The 18,030-nt window shown below is 50.0% G+C and overlaps 1 protein-coding gene across 1 annotated transcript in view; it reads left to right on the forward strand.

Moving 5' to 3' along the window:
- Positions 1–3,201: 3,201 nt before the first annotated feature.
- Positions 3,202–18,030, forward strand: part of Vwa5b1 (von Willebrand factor A domain containing 5B1) — a 69,680-nt gene continuing 54,851 nt past the window's right edge. The window contains exons 1-2 of the mRNA XM_041653093.1: positions 3,202–3,372; positions 3,661–3,957. The gene's annotated coding sequence lies outside the window, so the exon portion shown is untranslated. The remainder of the gene's footprint in view (positions 3,373–3,660; positions 3,958–18,030) is intronic.

Consider the following 18,030-nt stretch of genomic DNA (forward strand, 5'->3'; position numbering starts at 1 on the left):
TGGAACCCATTAGACTGGAGGTGGAAAGACCCAGTAGGGAGCGGTTAGGAGGCTGGACAAGGGGAAAGATATAACTAAGCAATATAGGAGGCAGGCTCTGTAGAAGGCAGCGTGTCAGTAACCTTTATCTGTTCAACTACCTGCAAAACAGTCTTGGCCTCTGCAGACCCCGCATTCACACTCAGTGGACCCCCTCAGTAACCACAGCAGAGCAGGGCCTCTGAGGGACACTGTGCCGTCAGCTCCATGCTCGGAGTATCTAGGAAGAACCCTTTCCCATTACCCTGGACTACACACACCACACACCACACACACACACACACACACACACACACACACACACGTTGTGGTCCCAGTTGCCCTACCAGAACTGCCCTGAATCCTCTGCCAGACTTGCCCTGGCCTACCAAGGTGCCTCCACAGGAGTAGTTTCTCACACGGAGTCTCTGTTGATCACACATTCCCCAGACTCCCTTTCCTGTGTGGGCAGAGACAAGCGCACGGCTTCCAGTCCTGAAAGGAGAGGGTGGGTGGGAAAAGAGGTGTGCATTCCCAGGCAGAAGGAATTCTCTTGGGGAGAACCCCACTTCTCCTCTGTACTTACCCCCACCCACCTTCCGCGCTTGCTGCCCTGCCAGGCTATGACCTCAGTTTGTTGGGAAAGGAGACTGGAGGAAGGGAGCGTGGATTCCCCGTATCCTCCCTGTCCAACTGGGCGACCAGGGAAAGTTACCTCCCCACTCGGCACCTCAGTGTTCACACCTATAAAACATGAGCATTTGTGGAAGGAACATTTGGTGTTTAACAAACATTCAGATGGTGCATACGACGCGTCCTGCTATCTTAAGTGCTTTGCAAATATTAACAGCGGGGAGATTGCAGAACAGAGAAGGTAGGCTGCTTCCCTAAGGCACACAGCTGGAGATGTCAGTATCAGCAGCTGAACTGAAGCAGTGCAGAACCGGGCCACACTTAACCTGGTGTGTATGACATCGCCTTGCCTTCTGTCTTCTCTGAACTTCTATAGTACAGCGACAAGGCCCCTTGGTGTTCTGCATACTCTGTCTTTCTTTAGTTCCTCTGAATGGGTGTTGTGGGTTGAACTGTCTCTCCTGCCTATCAGGCAGGTATTTTCTTTTTCTCCTCGATCTTGGCATGTGTCCATCCGTGGCTGTGAGTGAAGGCACGCCACCCCAGCACACATGTGGGAGACTCAGGTCAACCTCTGGTGCTGGTTCTTGACTTCTACCTTGTTTGTGGTAGATTCTCTTGGCTGGGAACTGGGGCAGATTTCTCCTCTCACCTTCTCATGCTTGCTCTACACTCGATAAAGATGAGGGTTCAACAGGCTGGCTACAGGGAGCTGCTGAGTGGCAGAGAAGCATGCTGGGTAGCCAGTGCTGTCATCACCTCTCCCAGGTTCCTGGGAATCTCTGTGCTGTTTATTATCAAACACCAGCCCAGACTAGTTTGCGGTGGGAGAGTATAAGAAGCCGGCAGTGAACTTTGTCTGGTGCCTCGGCCTGTCCTCAGAGGTTAGGGGATGCTTTCCATCCTCCAGACCATTGTCCTCCCCCATGACAGCAGCTTCCTTCTCTATGGAGGTCAGACCCCCACCCCAGAGACTTTGAAGGAGAACCCGGGTGACACAATCAATTCTGAGCAGGTTGTGTCCCACACCAGGCTCTCCTCACCCGCCCCAAAACCAGCCCCCACCCATTGCATCTCCCCAGCAGTTCTCCGAATCCTCCCCAAACTGCTCTCCAGTGTTCTGCTGGGGGGTCACCCTCAGCTGACCCACACTTATGAAGCTGGAAGAGACCTGAGGCTCCAAGCGGCACGTCTAATGAAAGCCCTCTCAGAATTCTAATGTGGCTGTCTAATTGTGGAATCACTGGCTCAAGGACTTCTGGGTAAAACCAGATCACCTATGACCACAGGAAGAAGACTGTGGAATATCTATTCCTTACACCAGAGCACCCATAGTGCATAATACTCACCACCCCTCGTATACCTCCAGAATCTGCCTCCTCTAAGTCAAATCCGGGAACATGTCTGATGGGGAAGGTAGGGTAGAGAAACGGAGACAGACAGACCTAAGTGTGAATCCCGGCTCTCAACCTTTTCTGCACCTTCAACTAAGAGCCTTGCCTCTCTGTATTCATTCACGAGGGGAGGGAAGCAGCTACCTCCAGTGTTGCTAGGAACTCAGGGCTCCCCAGCTTGGTATATGGGGCCTGACACATAGTGGTATCTACTGAAGGCCAAGAGGACGGAATGCAATGTTTCCAGCAGAGAGACTGACGGGTGAGCGTGTGCAGCCCTGCTCTGCCGTTGCTTGAGGGTGCTCCTTGGGTAAGTTGCTCCACTCTGTACAGTTTCTCAATAACACTGGGCAGGGGGGACCCCTTCTTCTTGGAATTTTCCTTATGGAATAAGTGAGTTGAGACACACAGTCATTATTCGTTTCACCTTGCATCCCTGGCTATCTTGTGTTATTAGTAGCACCCACCCTCGTCTTTGGGACCTTTACCTTTGGGCCTGAAGTTTAGATTTAGTATTTCTACTTGTCTGACAATGAGAATTCTATATCTGCCTGGCCCGATCTTAATAAAACCCCTGGCTCTTTGAGTCACCCAAATTTCTACCCAGAGCCCCCACTTCCTGGAGCTGCCTAGAAATTTCTCCCATGTTTGGCCTGGCCCTGGGTAACCAGTGATGGCTTGGGACCCATAAAAGACACTGGCAGATCTGCTTACTGCCTGGGACCACAGTACCCAGGGCCATCTGCTTGCCTGCATCATGGCCTCTTGGGGGGGAACTGGAGTGACAGCTTGGAACAGTTTTCTCACAGATGAACTTGCAGAGGAACAACACTGGGATCTGGGGGAGGCTAGCTCCAGAGTCAGGACCCTGGGAGCTCTGTCCAGCATTGAATTGCCTCAAGGTGCAGCAATTTGTTCCCCCTGGGAGGGGCTGCCCAAAAGCCTGCCATCCCTGGGAGCCAGACATTTGCTAGCAGTCCCTGCAGGGGTTAGCCAAGCCTGCTAAGTGGCCTCCTGCTTCCTCTTGTGCTTAGGAGAAGGGGGAAGGGAGGGCGCAGGGTGGGGGAAGGCTGCACAGTCGTGTGAGCCTGGGGTGATTGTCATGGTTACGCTCTGACAAAACAAATGGCTCTGCTTCCTGCAGGCCACCTAAACAGCCATCGCAATGTTGGCATTGATCAAGCCAGCTGCCAGGGCAGCCAGGCACTGGGCTCGGGTACCAGCGCCCAGCTTGGGAGCCCTCTCCAATAGCTTTGGGCACAGGGAAGCAGCTGCTGCGGCTGTGGGGAGAAGTGTTTGCCCTCACACATGTTGCTTCTGGGACAAGGTAAGGGTCGGTGCAACCAGTGCCCTGCAGTGCAAGGATAAGGGACCTCATCCCAAGTGCAGAGGGTGCGCATGAGTGTAGAGGCACGGGGAGTTTGTATGGAAGTGTCTGAGCACTGTGTGCTCACTCTGTGGGGAGGGGCTCAGGAGGTTCCAGCATCATAAGTGAGGATGTAACCACATGTTGCTCCCATGCCTCTCTCTCTCTCTCTCTCTCTCTCTCTCTCTCTCTCTCTCTCTCCCCTCCCTCCCTCTGTCTCTTCTCCTCCTTCTCCCTTTTCTTCCTTAGTGTCTGTTTTCTGTGTGTAATTCTCTCAGCGTCTCCTCCCTAAGTCTCTGTCTCTCTTTATCTGTCTGTCTCAGCCTTCCATCCCTGCCACCTCTTTCCACCATCTCCCTGTCCCCATCATTTCTAATCTGTCCTCTAGGGCTCCAGGGCAGTCAGTGCTCCGCGGGCTGCCCACCCTCGCTGCCAAGCTCCAGGCTCGTGCCTGCTGCCCTCTGGGTGCCTGGCGTGCGACTGTCTCTACAGCCGCTGGCTGAGTGTGCTTTCTTCTCTGAGCCCTCACATCCTGGGATCCTGGAGGTAAGAAGGCTCTGAAAAGAGAGGGGGCATCCTTGGGTAGGAAGAGGTGGGGGGTCAGGGTATTTGGCACTCTGAACGGTGATTTCTGCTAACGTGCCAAGCCCCTGCTGAAAGTGCACTCATATCTCCTGCCGCAGCTCTGGAGGTCCTAGGAAGTCCTAGTGTTTTATTCTAATGATCCTGTCTCAGCCAGTGGCACAGGAGGTTTGGGAGTTGGGGGCCCAGAAGCCTCTAGCCCCTCCTCCACTTTGAAGAGCAACAGGCACCTCTCTCTCTCTCTCTCTCTCTCTCTCTCTCTCTCTCTCATCAGACAGTATACCCTTCTCCTTCACTTCCTCTGCTGGGACTTAAGCCTGTTTTCTGTGTCCACCTATCTAAACCAAGCAAGTCATGGGAACTGGGCAGAGGCCAAAGTGCACAGGGTGGCCTGCAGCTCACTGGGAGGAGGGGCACTCAAGGGCACAGAACTCCTGCAGTTAACTGGGATCAGACTGGGGACTGAGCCCAGTGGTCCATGATATATGTGGAATATGTACTGGGGAGGCATATAGAGGCACATTTCTGGAGGGAGATGATGTGTATGGAGCAAGTCACATGAGTAGATGAAGTGGACCATGGTACATGTATATAAACATGTTCACATTTCAGGAATATACGTGCAGTGTGCTTTTTAACCAGTGATGCGAAGGGAATTAAGAATGTGTGTGTGCGTGTGTGTGTGTGCGTGTGTGTGTGTGTGGGTATGAATTAAGATTGTTAAGACTGTGGGTTAAGCCTGGCCATGGGGTGACTGAGCAGGACCCCTGAGGTCTGACATATGAATGCAATGTGCTTCAGCTTTGGGGTGCTCATTCATCTCCAGGGGCAGTGCTTGGACCATTTCTAACCCAACTCAGGTCATAATCCGTGACTCAACACAGTATGGGAACTGTGTGCCTCTGGGTAACCTATGGGGCCCCTGTTTTTCAGGCTTGAGACAGGCCAAGATGCCTGGCATGGGGGTGACTTGGGCTAGAAGTATCCCTCCACCATAGCTTTAGGAGCTGGGAAGCTCAGGGGCCTGTAGCCTCCTGTCATAACCACTGTCCCCAAACGTGGACCAGATGTTGCTCTCAGGATGGTCCCTAGCCATTGGTCATCAGGCTGTGGGTCAAGTTATCCAGGTCATGGGGAGATGTACCTGGGTGGTAACAATGTGCCGTGGTGGGAGGGGATTTGGGTGTCTACCGAGATACCCTTCCCAGCTCACCTAGTCAGCTTTGGCTGCTTGCCTCTCATAACTGTTCTCCTTCCAGAGAGTACCTCCTCTGACTGGCTGTTCTCTCAGGGCCAGACAGGTGATGTCAACCGTAGCCCTAGGGAAGTCATCTGTATAAACATCCTGGGGAATAGAGTCTGAAGAAGGGGCACCTAGGGTCCTGGACAAAGACCATGGCCTTGGCCTTTTTCTTGGTTCAGGTTTGGCTGTGTGCCGTGGTTTTTCACAGGGCCTCCAAAGACTTAGCTCCAGAGCCCAAAGGCCAAGCCCTATAGACTCTCTTGGTCTCTTAGGCTCCCTTTCTTTAGCCAAACTGGGGAGAGCAAAGCCATGTCAGGTGACATTCTAGCAGCAGGGAGGTAGAGTAGAAACGGATCAGCAGAGTTCAGTGAACCAACCGTACATGGCTCCAGCCTAAGGTGTGTGGGAGTACACAGGTCTTTCAGTCTTGTTAACTCCACCCAGTTTCTCTCCTTCGCCTCGGGCACTTACCTAGCCGTAGAGCTGACCCCTGTAACCCTCTATATACCTGGATTCTTTATAGCAAGGGGATTGGGGTCCAGAGTGCTCAATGAGGGACAAGGACTAAGATTGGGGGTCAAGGGTGTTAGTGTAGGGGAGTGCAGGAAGCCACAGATGCATGAGGCCATGTGGAAAAAGAGAGGCAGGGAAGTGTCTTTTCTATGGCGGGCTGTGTAGACGGGTGGAGAAGGAACAGAACGGTTTGGTCCCCAGAGTGTTGAGTCAGTTTGCACGATCAGGCAGGGCGGGTAGGGAAAGGGACAGGAATGAAAGTCACTGAGTCATTGGATGCCACCTGATGCCAGGTACTTGGCTGGGTGTTGGGTTTCTGTTCTCGAGGAAATGAGAGCTCAAGTTGGAGAGGGTGGTAATCTATTTCCTAAGCTTATGTCAACCGGTACCCACAAGAAGAGCCCTTGAATTTGCGCTCTAGGAGCCAGTCAAGAAGCCAGGGATGGAAGGGCCGAGATAGTCTGGGGTTTAGAAGCCATTGTAGACATCCGTGGATCGTCCACTTGCTCACTGTAGCTAGGAGAGACTGAGCCACTGTGAGAGAGAGCAGAGAGCTGGCAAGGGGGACAGCCTGGGATAAGAGCTTTAGGGACATTTCACCTCCAGCTACTGGCCTCACTGTCTCCCGGCCCTGGGAATGAACTCGCAGAAGCGGGAGAGGGAGCAGTTGGAGAGGAGGCCAGTGGCTAGTGTGACTGTGCCAGACCCTTACCCTGGTGCAACGGCAATGCCATTTTATTAGAGAGAGGCTGGAGTTGGGGCAAGTGGCCTAGCATTTCCTCAGTAGGTGCTGCAGGCCGGGTATGTGTGAGAAGAGGCACTAAGGGTCTTCGTGCTACTTCTAGAGATATTCAGATCACTCCATGAATGGCAGCTCTTACATATACCTCAGAGGAGGAATCTAGTTGGACTTCATGGAAGAGGAGGCGGGGCTTAAAAGAGCCCAGCAGGGTAGGTAGCTTTAGAGAAACCCGGACATGGGTGGTATGGCTCGGAGTCAAGGAATGAGACTAGTCCAGGGCACAGAGTCAGGACTAATGAACAAGCATAAATTATAAGAGCCTGTGAAAGAGTCTATGGGATCAGGGCTCTTGAATCTGCCATGGGACCTGGAGAAATCGGGAGGATCTTGGTCCTGTATCCATTCTGAAGCCCATTGCTAAGTGATGGGCTGTGAAGTCTTCCTCTTCCTGCGTCTGCACTAGGACTCAGACTCCTGCCTGGAGACTGCTCAGAGTCTCTTCTCAGGAGACTATGACAGAAACCAGGCTAGAGCAGGGAGCTAGAGAACAGCCTACAATGGCGCCAAGCAGGCATAGCTCCAGGAAAGGGGTGGTCTATCAGGTTTATATTGTATCCCCACTTCTTTGTTCAGGTGTAGTAATAAGGGCGGCGGGGCTGTGTTCCCAGCACCCCGGCCGCCTGCCCAGCACCCTGGCTGCCTGCTCGGCTAGCTTATGCCCCGAAATAATTACACGGACACTGTATTCTTTTAAACACTGCTTGGCCCATTCTCTTCTAGGCTAATTCTCACATATTAATTTAGTCCATTTCTAATCATCTGTGTGTAGCACCCCAAGGTGTGCTTACCAGGGAGATTCTAGCCTAGTCCATCCTGGGTCGGAGCTTCATCCCAGGAGCGGGGCATGGCGTCTCTCTCAGGCGTCTGCTCCTGAGAGCAGAGCGGTCGAGACTGACCTCACTTCCTCTTCCTCCCAGCGTTCTGTTCTGTTTACTCCTCCCACCTAACTTCTAACCAATAAAATGGGCCAGGGCAGTTCCTTTATTAGCCAATGACCTTCCTCCATCATTCAGGCACCTTGCAGACCTCTGCCTAATCTACTATCTGAGACCACACACTTGCTGGAGTCTAAGCTTAAAAGTTTTCCCCATCAGGGTCTTGGAGGGAAGCTCACAAACCTGAATTAGATTCCCAGAACCCACGTAAAAATACCAAGTGTTACGGAAAGTGATTGTAATCCCAGCTTTGGAGGAGCTGAGAAGGTGGATCGCTAGGGCTTGCTAGCTAGCCAGTCTTCGCTAATCGGTGAGCTCCAGGCCTGGGAAAGACCCTGACTTAAAAGGAGGTAGATGGCATTCCTAAGGATGACACCAAAGATTGACCTCTGACCTACACACACACACACACACACACACACACACACACACAGGCACTCATACTCACACACATATATATATATACTCACTCACACATATGCTCTCTCTCTCTCTCTCTCTCTCTCTCTCTCTCTTATGGTTTCTATTCCAGTGATAAAGCACCATTAGCAAAAGCAACTTGGGGAAGAAAGAGTCTATTTCAGCTTCTAGCTCTCAGGCCACACCTTGTCACCGAAGGAAGTCAGGACAGGGATCCAAGGCTGGAACCTGGAAGCAGGAGCTGATGCAGTGCCCCTGGAGGAACATGGTTTACTGCCTTGTTCCTCACGGCTTGCTCATTCTGCTTTCTTATAGCACCCAGACCAGAAATGGAACCACACACGGTGGCCTATGCCTGCTCACATCAATCATTAAAAAGAAAATGCCCAATAGATTTGTCTACAGGCCAATTTATGGAGACATTTTCCCAATTGAGAGTCCTTCTTCCCAAATGAGTCTAACTTGTGCCAAGTTGACATAAAACTGACACACACCCTGCACACACCCTGTACACACCCTGCACACACCCTGTACACACACCCTGTACGCCCCACACGCCCTGCATACACACCCTGCACACACCCCGTACACACACCCTGTATGCCCCACACGCCCTGCATACACACCTTGCACACACCCTGTACACACACCCTGTATGCCCCACACGCCCTGCATACACACCCTGCACACATCCCGTACACACACCCTGGATATACATCCTGCACACGTACACAAAGTCCGCGTCACAGAAGGATACTAATGAACTGAGTCCTTGTGCAAATGGTCAGCATAAGCACTTGCCCTTACTCAGGCCCATGTCAAACCTTGCCCATTGGTTGGCACCTGTGTCCATCGATGTCTTGGAGGAGAAGAGATGGCCATAGAAAGCCAAAGGATTACACCATGGAACCGAAATCTCAGGGAAGCCATGAGATTGAATGAGGAGATTTAGAAGGGATGTTGGGTCTTTTGTTGTAAGCAGAGGCTGCTTGTACATTTCCCGGCCATCCAGACCCAAAATAATCACACAGAAACTATGTTAATTAAATCACTTTTTAGACTATTAGCACTGGCTTCCTATTGGCTAGCTCTTACATCTTTGAATTAATCCATTTCTGTTCATCTGTGTATCGCTATGTGGTTGTGGCCTACCGGTAAGTTTCCACCTGGCATCTGGCGTCTGTTTCCTGCTGCCGCTCCATGGCTTCTCACTGACTCTGCCTTCTTTCCTCCTCTCTCTGCTTGGAACTCCCACCTTGTTGGACTCTGCTAAGCCACTGACCGAAACAGCTTTATTCATTAACCAATAAGGGCAGCACATAGACAGCAGGACTTCCCACACCATTTTGACCCAAGCAATGCCATAGACAAAGGAGAACCTGGTCACCAGGCCAATGAATGGCAGGAAAAGAGAAAATTGACAGCAGTGAAGTATGAAACATCACAGTGAGCTAAGCAGAGAATTCTCTAGAAAACTTGTACCTACCCAACTCAATACTTAATTTGCTCTTTGTTCATTTACAGTTTTTGTTGTTTGTTTGTTTTAGTATTTTTGTTTTGTTTGGTTTTGTTTGTTTGTTTGTTTGTTTGGTTTTTTGAGACAGGGTTTCTCTGTGTAGCCCTGGCTATTCTGGAACTTGCTCTGTAGACCAGGCTGGCTTCATACTCAGATATCCGCCTGCCTCTGCCTACCGAGTGCTGGGATTAAAAGTGTGCGCCACCATCACCCAGCTTCATTGAAAATTTTAATATACACTTATAATCTTATAATCAATGTAGAATTCTGTTTTCAAGTTTTTAATCTTGCTTTTTTCCAAAATAAAATCCCAGCTGAAAACTTTCCTCACCATTTCCCATGAAACCTGGTCCCTGTTTTAAGTGGAATCTAGGGTCTATCTCTGATCCAGTTATTGGGGGACAGGATAGGAGTCTGTGTTTTAAAACTTGTGAGTTGAGTAAGTGAGTGAACGAGGAGGAAATGGGGAGCTGTTGCTGGAACTGGGAACTTTCAACCGTTGTTGGGTTGTTGCTTCCACACTGTCCACCACCACACCTCACTCCTCTGTTCATTTATTCAACATTTAATGAGCATCCGCTGGGTGCTAGCCACTCTCCTGAACACTATTGGGAAAACGAAAACTGTCTTCATGGAATTTATTCCATAGTGCGACCCCTAGTCAGTGTCCTTTTCTGCCACGCCCCAGTCTCTGCCCCTGACCATCATCTTAGCTTACAGACCAGAGCAATCATGGCTTCACTAGCCAGGTTCCATTGTGTCACAGTAACAATAAGCACATGTTCATGCCACATGCCCAAAGCAGGTCACATGTCATCAAGGAATGCCACCGCTCCTACACCCGTTTTTCCAAGATTGCTATGGCAGGCAGGAAACAGGACATCGCTAAGCACACACTGATTTTCAAAGTCTCCAGTCCAGAAGCAAAGGGCTTTACTTATGCATAACTCACAGGTTGAAACAAAACACACTTCAGGTTTTAAAGAGGGCAGGGGCACACAGCCGGCCCTGTCTCTATGATGAGGAGAGCACAGATCTGCTCAGCAGCGTCGAGATCACTCTAGGTTTAACCAAAAGAACATGGGCGCCTGTCAGAACACTCACAGGACATAGGGCAGAGTGGAGAGATTAACCTAGAATAGCCACGTCCAGAGTCTTAGCTCAACCCCAGTCCTTGGCTCTCAGCTCTAATCAGCAGATGAGACTCCCTGTGCTAAGAGTCAAACTCCCACCCCTTAGCAGGGCAACAGGCTAACTTTAGCAGAAGACTCAACCCTCCTTTGCTTCCCATCTAAGCCCAGGTTCCCTGATCCTGAAGAGGGAGTCACGGGGCCGCTGGCTTTTGTCTCTTGTTTTCCCTCTCCCCTGGCTCTTGGAGCTCTAACGTTTATGGATGTGGCGGTGCCTTGATTACAAATTGCACAAGGTATGAACGAACAGCGGTGCTTGTATGACTCACGGCTGCATTTGAAAATGTTAATTGGTCACAGGCTAAAAGCTCCCTGGACAACTTTTAATTACATCATTTTTACTCTTTCAAGCCACCGAAGACTTTTCCGAGGTGGCCCATGCACAAGCCCTTTTCGAGGTCTGAGCTTGGCTACCTTGGCCATGTCCTCCTATGACCCCTACATAGGAAGAGTCCACCATCATGCCTTCCAAAGTCAGCCGAAACTCTCAGTATGGAGGTTCCCACCTCCTGTCTCAGCACTCAGCTTGATAGGCAGGAGGGCTGATCGTGACTTTGAGGCCAGCCTGTACTTTATAGTGAACACCAAAAATTAAATAAAAATAAAAAAGCTGGGGGGACGGGGAGCTGGTCGCTGTGTGTCAGGCCTGTTGTACTTCCTCCTGATGGCACTGGGTAGCAGGCTTAAGTTCTGTGCCCTTCTCACAGGTCAGGAAACAGAGGCTTAGCCATGTGAAGTAATGTACCATGTCACTGGGTGGTACACACCAGAGCCTGGCTTCAAGCTGAATTCTGTCAGGGATCTAAGGCAAGAGCATGTGGCTCCCAGGCCGACTGAGGAGGATGGCAGCTACCTCCTCTCTCACTCTGATTGGCTTAGTCTCCATTGCTAATACCTCTGATTGGTATCCGGGCCTCTCAAAAAGAGGATTTTCTGGTGGCTAAGGGATTCCCTATCTCTGGGTGTTGCTACGACATTGCAGGAAACACGGGGACATGGCTTTGTCAGGGTTCTGGTCCCACATCACCATTTACTACAAGCTCCCTGACCCAGGTGGGTTTCTTAACTTCTATTTACTCTAATCATCTCTAAATCAAAACAAAGGGATGCTCACACTTAGAGAGTCCCGAGAAACTGGGTGATAATCCAGGCATGCTGATTAATGCAACACTTGACTCCACTGCCTTCTGTTTGGAGTTAGGCCTCTGAGTCCACAAATCCTACTTCTGTAAGCCCAGTTGACACTGGGGGCGCTCAGCATCCCAAAGGCAGTGACTCCCACCTGTGACTTATTAATTTTCTGAGGGTTCACATAAGCCCAGGGGCACAACAAACCATGTTCCAGGTTGGTTCTCCTGCTGCTTGGTGCCAGTGCCTGGAGAGAGCTACGTTGAGATGGCTCCTTCCCTTTCATTCCGTCACTGGCCCATAGAGGTCACATGCTTAGTGCTGATGGCAGGAGAGTAAAGAGGCTGAACTGCTGGTTAGAAACTTTCACCCCACCCCAAGGACGGGAACCAGGGTGGCAAGGAATCCCGAGGGCACACCCAGAATCCAGGGAAATAAGAACAAGAGCAAGCTGGCTGCAGGTGCACTGATTGAAGGCAGCGAGCAGCAGAGGGCCATGGTCCAAACTATAGGTTCCCGAACTTAGGTTCAAATCCCGCCTCTATCGCCATGTGACTGTGTGACCGGGAGGCTTACTTAACCTCTCTGATATTGGTCCCCTACCCTGTAAAGGGATAATCTGTCTTACAGAAATTCAACGAGAGCGTGAGGATCCTCCAGAAACCTACCCCCAGTCTGACCATGGACAAGCAGTTTCCTTAAAAGGGCAGGGTGGTGGGGATACAACGCAGGGCATGGCTTCTGGTCTGACCTGTCCTGTGTCTCCAAAGTCCCTCAGTCCCTGGACTGCCCACTAAGGAAAAAAGCCTGGCATTTACTTTCCTAGCAGATGTCTGGCCTGGGCACAGCTCGATGGGGCTCATTCTACCCGGGTCCCTCATTCACTAGTTCTGTAAACAGGCATTGAAGGGGGATAGGGTTCAGAAAGTGAGTGCCCAAGCCCGGAGCCCCACCATCCAAGGCTGTGTCACCTTTAGCAGGGGTTGGAGCCTTTCCAGGTCTCAATTCTCTTGCCTGCAAAATGGGAGTGGTAGGCTAATAGCCATGCCCACTTTCCTGGCCCGGCCTGAGGATTACCCCCACCTCCTCCTAGAAAGCATTCGGGGTTATACCTGGCATTGCGTCGGTGTATTGTTGTTTCATTTTTTTTTAACTGTTTTGGACATTTTTCTGTATGCTGGGAATAAAACAAAGACAATGACATCTCTGGTTCCTACCCCTAGGTCTCACACTTTTAGAAACCTTAGGCAAGGACAGACACTAAACCTGTGCCCCCTCTCAAGGGCAGTTTCAGAGTAGCCCTTTCTCCATCCGTCATCCTATGCACTCCTCTGCAAGTAGGTAGTCACGGACTGGAAGCCATGTTAAGAATCCATTTAGTGCCTCTCCACGGGGCTCCAGGGATGCTGGCAGCTGGGAGGGGGGGAGGCTCACCTTTAAAGGTACCGCAGAAGGGTGGTTTAAACTGAATTTGTGGAAACAGAATCCAATTTTCCTAGCAACACGTGGCCTTGTTTGAGAAGACTTCAGCTCTGCAATCTCCCTGGGGCCCCAGGGAGCAGGCCACCTGCCAGTCAGCAACATTTGCAGGCACTTAAGCCACACCTCCAAGCAGCTAAGGATGTTGATGGAGATCCTATTTCTTCTGAGTTTATAGGTGGCACCTGCTCGGTTCTCCCTTCTCCAGCTGGTCACTCCCTCTTAGCCAGAAAGTTCAGGAAGTGTGGACAGCCTGGGCCTCAGCCTTCTTAGAGGTGACTGTCTTGGACATCAGCACTGGACAAACTCCATTCTCCCAGGCAAGAGGACACTCTCCAAACACCGAAGATAGAGAGGCTGGGCATTTTCTGTTTAATCATTTTTCCAGGAAAGACTACGGATGCCTCTGAGATGGGGTGCTATGAGCTTTGGGCTTAAGGAGAAAAATTTCTCTACTATTATAGATGAGCCCACAGTCAGGACCTTAGTCTCACTCCCTGATAATATAGTCTATCCTATTCACTTACCCACAAAGCCAGTATATGGCATCACTCATTGTGTCTGTTTGCTGTGGGTCTTAGTATGTGGCTCAGGCTGGCCTCAAACTAGGCTCTTTCCTCCTTAGTCTCCAAAGAACTGGGATTACGGGCATGCGACAGCACATCCTATCAGTATCAACTATGGGTCCCACACTGAGGGGGACAACAGACATCATTTTATTATTTAGTTAATTTGGTCAGTTCACATACAAAGTACCGGGCTGCATCTAGGCATCTTCATGCAGATGTGCTGGTATACTTTGTCCTCATCCTGACCCTCTCCCCTTGCCTCCGGTGTACTCGCCCCACATCCAGCTTCTCGGTGCTTTCATATCCCATGGATATTCTATTACAATCTATTTCCTACCTCCGTTAAGATCTCTTCCTGCCTCTCATAAGCCCCTTTCTGCTTTCATGACCTCCATGCATGCGTACAAACACACACACCTACATCCATACGTAACTTTAAACCTAGGTTCTGCATCTGTGAGAAGATGGGGCGTGTGGTAGTCTTTCTGAGTCTGGCTTATTTCACTAAACATCCATGATTTTTCACTCTGCCCATTTTCCTACAGATGTCATGATTTCACTTTTCTTTATGGCCACATCTGCTGTGACTATGTGCCCCCTTTTCTTTACCCATTCATCTGTCCATAGACATCCAGACTTGCGTCATTTCCCAGCTAGTGTAAGTAGTACAATGATCAACACGGGTGTGCAAGTGTCTCTGTGACGTTTTAACCTGAAGTCCTTCAGGGAAATGCCCGGGGATGCCATGACTAGATTGTACAGTACAGAATTCTGCTTTTTGTTTTTGTTTTTTTCTTTTGAGGATGCCCTGTATTGATTTCCACTGTGGCTATGCAGGTGTATATTCCCAGGAACCATGAAGGGTTCTTCTTTCCGCACTTCTCCAGCGTTGGCTACCGCTTGTCCTTTTGATGACAGCCATTCTGACTAGGGTGAGACCGTCTCAAAACAGCTTTAATTTGCAGTGCCTGGTAACTAAGAGTGTTGAATATGTTGAAGACTGTTTATTGGCCGTTTGTGTTTCTTCTCATGAGAGCTGTCTGTTCGGTTCATTAGCCTGTGTGCTGATTGGCTCATTTAGTTTCCAGTGTTTATTTCTTCAGTTCTTTATATATCCTAGATATTAATTCTCCTGTCTGGTGTGGAGGCGGCAAATATGCTTTCCCTTCGTGTAGGCTGTCTCTGCTGACTGTTTTATGTAATTCTGTTGGTCAATACTTACAATCCTTTCTTGTGCTGCTGGGATCCTATCCAGAAAAGCCCTGCCTGTGCCTATAGACAGAGTCTCTGCCTCCAGTTCTACCGAAATGGGTCCTGGTTGGGTGACTGCAGAAGAGGACACAAAATATGAGAACAGGGACCATGTCTGTCTTGTCCCTGGCCACTGGCTGGGCCTGGCACAGATTCTAGCCTTCGGTAGGCATGCCCCGTGCATCTGCTGATGAAATACAGCACACCCAAAGGAAATACAAGGCATGAGAATTGCTGACTTTCTCTGCAGGAAGGACTTGGAGGGCTCCATGGAAATGGGGGCCTCTGAGCTGGGCCTTGAAAGAGGCTAAGATTCCCTCCAGGGCCCCGGTTAAGGCAGCAACACCAGAAGACAGAGCTCAGAGTAACAGTGGGGTGGGGGTGGGGGGGGAAAGGTTCGTGATGAGCTCCAGGATGAGATGAACACAATAGAGGTGGGGATCTGGCCCACAGATGGGTGATCCTGGAATGGGAACCAGAATGTGGGAACCCTAGAATTCTAGAAGCTTAGTACAATTGACTTAGACTCTGGGAACTTACTCACTGTGGACCACTTTGATGAAAGGATTGAGTTGCCAGACTGTGGTTGGGTCTTGAGCTCCCTCAAGAAGTGAAAGGTACCAGAAGGAATGGGACCCCAAAAACTGAGGTAAGAGGGTGGGATTGAGCCCAGGTTAAAGCGATGAGTTTGTACTCTGTCTGCTACAAGCCCTGCTGAACATGATCTGGGATGGGGGGATCTGGCCAGGTTGGGGGTGTGAGACTTCCAAATGCCAGGACAGAGCCAAACGGCCATTTCTGAGACAGTAATGTTGAGTTGTTCTCAGTTAAACAGATTTTATTTCCTGAATGAGACCCTGATCAGAAATCTGATTGGCAGAAATCCATGGGAACCTCTCTACTCTGCGGGTGTGCAGAAAGCAAAGTCCTGGAGCACTAACTCGGGCATTCAAGGCACACAGCACCAGAACAGCGGGGCCTATTGCTTTGATAGCTGTTCTATATGCTCTAATGCCTAGTAAGTCTCCAGCATTCCTCTGAACACAGGCCTAGCCACACCGGTCGAGGTCCTACCTCTGTGCTTCTTTTTTTGTTGTTGTTGGTTGGTTGGTTGTTTGGTTTTTCGTTTGTTCATTTGTTTTTCTTTTGGGGCAGTGCTAGGAATCAAAGGGCCCTGTATACATGCTGGACAAGCGCTCTACCAATGTGCTGTAGCCCAGTCCTTTCTAAATCTCTTTTTACAATGTCAAAGTCCCCTAGCAAAGGAGTGTAGAGAGCCCCAGGCCCCAGGTGCCCTGACATAGATGCTCCCCATCCTACCTGTGAAAGTTGGAGATGCCGATTCCAGAATTCTTCTGCCTGCTCCTTTCTATCCCTATTCTGTCTCCCATCCACAGTACAAGCTGAGAAGCAGCTCAGGACAGGGACAAGGTTGCGGAAGGGGGAGGGGCTAGTGCCCATCGAGGCTGGTCTCTGGAGAGCTGTGAGTCTGAACTCGTGAAGTGGTGCAGAGGTACAAACCCTAATAGTGTCGGTCAGCACAGAGGGCCTATGAAGGCACCCTCATGAGAGAGCTTTCTCTGAACCAAGCCTGACAGAGGACATTAAGGCAGAGGCAAAGAGGTCACAGCCAGTGCTCACAGAGAACTTGTCAGCCTGTCCACAACAGATGGATGGTTGCCATGCCTTGGGATATGGAATGTGACAGACAAGGCGCCATGGGATATGGAAGCCATGGAGAGACATCAAGAGTGTCAAGAAAGACTTCATGGGGCTGGAGAGATGGCTCAGCCAGTAGAGCGCTTGGCATGTAATCAGGAAGACCTGGTTTTGGTTCCTAGAACCCATGAGGAAAATGCATAAGCATGGTGGTGTACATCCAAAATCTCAGGGCTGAGGGGATGCAGACAGGCAGGTCCCAGGGACTCACTGGCCAGCCAACCTAGTCAAATCATTAAGTTCCAGGTAACAGTAAGACACCTTGTCTCGAAAAAAAATAAGGTAGAAGGTTTCCTCAGAAATAATACCTGAGGTTAACTCTGGCCTCCACACACATGAATGTGAACCTGCACACATACACCCCAGACAGACAGGCAGACAGATAGACACTCCATATATATATATATATATATATATATATATATATATATATATATATTCAATACAGCTATGCACACATACATACACTCACACTCCAGATACACACACATTCTTCCTCAAACATACATATACTCCATACAGATACATATGTGCACACATACTACACACACATTCCATACAGATACACACACACACTTATAGACACACATACATACATCACAACATAATACACTCTATACATATATACATATTACATGCATACACACACCATACATGTATACACAATACACTCCATACAGATACACACACACACACACACACACACACACACACACACACACACACACGGAGAGACCCAAACAGAGGAGGGGACAGGAGAATAGGCCTTGCATGATGAATGGGACTTTGAAAAACAGAGAAGGTGGCAGCCATTATCTCAGAAAAAAGTTCCAGGATGACAAAAAACCAGCGTGTTTGAGCCTCAGTATCAGAATGTAGGAGGAAGGTTGATATACAGTACTTGGCTGGAGGTGACGCTGGTCAGAGATGAGGGCCCACGGGGAAAGCCTTAAAGAAGATGCAAGGAATTTGGCTTTGCCCCACTGGACAAAGGCAATGGAAATCAATTAAGGAGAAACGGAGGCATGTGTGCATGTGTGTATATGGCGATAAAGAAAACAGACTGGGCTGAAGGAGTACTTAGGATGTTACGGGGTGGTCCAGAGGACAGCAATGAAGCAACAGGACTTGGTAGATGTGGAGACAAGAGAACACCTAGGGAAACCTCCCAAGGCTTAGAAGAAAACTTCGTTCAGAAAGCAGAGTGTCCCCATGGTGAAGCGTGTGGACTCCACAGTCCCGCGGCTAGGGCTCGTCTCCAAGACTCACCAC

The sequence above is a fragment of the Microtus oregoni genome, unplaced genomic scaffold (assembly GCF_018167655.1).
Source record: "Microtus oregoni isolate MIOR12 unplaced genomic scaffold, Mior012 000005F_ref0000423, whole genome shotgun sequence".
Taxonomy (NCBI): domain Eukaryota; kingdom Metazoa; phylum Chordata; class Mammalia; order Rodentia; family Cricetidae; genus Microtus; species Microtus oregoni.